The sequence below is a fragment of the Rhinopithecus bieti genome, unplaced genomic scaffold, assembly GCF_001698545.2.
Source record: "Rhinopithecus bieti isolate Rb0 unplaced genomic scaffold, ASM169854v2 scaffold_36410, whole genome shotgun sequence".
In the NCBI taxonomy this organism is placed as follows: domain Eukaryota; kingdom Metazoa; phylum Chordata; class Mammalia; order Primates; family Cercopithecidae; genus Rhinopithecus; species Rhinopithecus bieti.
Window position 1 is genome coordinate 1055262 of NW_016816076.1, and position 2040 is coordinate 1057301.

The following is a 2040-nucleotide window of genomic DNA, read 5'->3' on the forward strand; positions in this document are numbered from 1 at the left end:
CAGGTATATATAGGCAAATGGGATTAAAAGTAACCCTTGCAAATGGTGCCTATGTCCCAAGCAGCACAAAAGCAGCAAGAAGCCACTAGATCTAAAGAGGCCGCCTCGTAGACATGGATGAGCCTCTACCCCTACCACCCAGAGCACTGAACTTGTTAAAATTGAGAATGAGGCTGGGCACAGCAGCTCATGCCTGTAATCCCAGCATTTTAGGAGGCTGAGGTGGTTGGCTCACTTGAGCTCAGGAGTTCAAGACCAGCCTAGACAACATGGTGAAAACCCATTTCTACAAAAAACACAAAAATTAGACGGGCATGGTGGTGCACAACTGTGGTCCCAGCTACTCAGGAGGCTGAGGTGGGAGGATGGTTTGAACCCAGGAAGTAGAGGCTGCAGTGAGCGGAGATCGTGACACTGCACCCCAGCCTGAGAGACAGAATGAGACCCTTTCTCAAAACAAAACAAAACAAAACTGGGACTGAAGGAACTCCAAAATGTTCTCTACCAGTTTGGTAGATTTGGGGCTCAAAGTCACAAATCACATTACAGAAGGTATTTTAACTGGCAAAACCTGAATTCATGTCACTAAAATTGTTCTTATCTCTCTAGAAATAATAAAAATAAATAAATTTGAGAAGATAGAGGTATTTAAAAAATCACTTTCATCCTGTAGAATTCCCCACAAATGGGCAAAATAAAAAATAACCCACCAAAATCACTTTCCTTGCCCTTCTTTTTATTTATTTATTTATTTTTTTTGAGACAGAGTCTCGCTCTGTCGCCAGGCTGGAATGCAGTGGTGCGATCTCAGCTCACTGCAACCTGTGCCTCGCAGGTTCAAGCAATTCTCCCGAGTAGCTGGGACTACAGGAGCACGCCACCATGCCCAGCTAATTTTTGTATTTTTAGTACAGACGGGGTTTCACCATGTTGGCCAGGATGCTCTTGATCTCTTGAACTCGTGATCTGCCCATCTCAGCCTCCCAAAGTGCTGGTATTACAGGCATAAGCCACTATGCCCGGCCCTTGCCCTTTATTTTCTAGGTATGTTTATTTTTTTATAATACGGAATGTTTCAGGAATTTGTGTGTCATCCTAGTGCAGGGGCCATGCTAATCTTCTCTGTATCATTCCCATTTTAGTATATGTGCTGCCAAAGCAAGCACAATTTTCTAGGTATTTTTATTTGGGGGAAATTTAATCTCATCAGCAAATCCTAACAAGACTGCTTTTTATTTTCCTTCTTTTTTTTTTTTTTTTTTTTTTGAGACGGCGTCTCTCTGTCGCCCGGGGCTGGAGTGCAGTGGCCCGATCTCAGCTCACTGCAAGCTCCGCCTCCCGGGATTACGCCATTCTCCTGCCTCAGCTTCCCGAGTAGCTGGGACTACAAGCGCCCGCCACCTCGCCCGGCTAGTTTTTTGTATTTTTTTAGTAGAGACGGGGTTTCACAGTGTTAGCCAGGATGGTCTCGATCTCCTGACCTCGTGATCTGCCCGTCTCGGCCTCCCAAAGTGCTGGGATTACAGGCTTGAGCCACCGCGCCCGGCCTATTTTCCTTCTTTTTGCCAGCTACCATATATCTGCAATACTTTTTCAAACTCGTCTCATTTCAATATACAGATACAGCACTATTCTCCCTATCAGGATTTTTGTAAGCCTACCTCTGTTGTGGGAGTGGACGACACAGGGGTTTGGCTGCATAACTAGCTTTGGCCAGTGGGACATTAGAAAATGTAGGCCAGGCACGGTGGCTCACACCTGTAATCTCAACACTTTGGGAGGCCGAGGCAGGCGGATCACTTGAGGTCAGGAGTTCGAGACCAGCCTGGCCAACATGGTGAAACCCTGTCTCTACTAAAAACACAAAAATTAGCCAGGCGTGGTGGCACACACCTGTAATCCCAGCTACTAGGGAGGCTGAGGCAGGAGAATCACTTGAACCCGGGAGGCGGAGGTGGCAGTGAGCGGAGATCACGCCATTGCACTCCAGCCCGGGGACAAGAGACTTCATATCAATCAAAAAAAAAAAAAAAAAAAAAA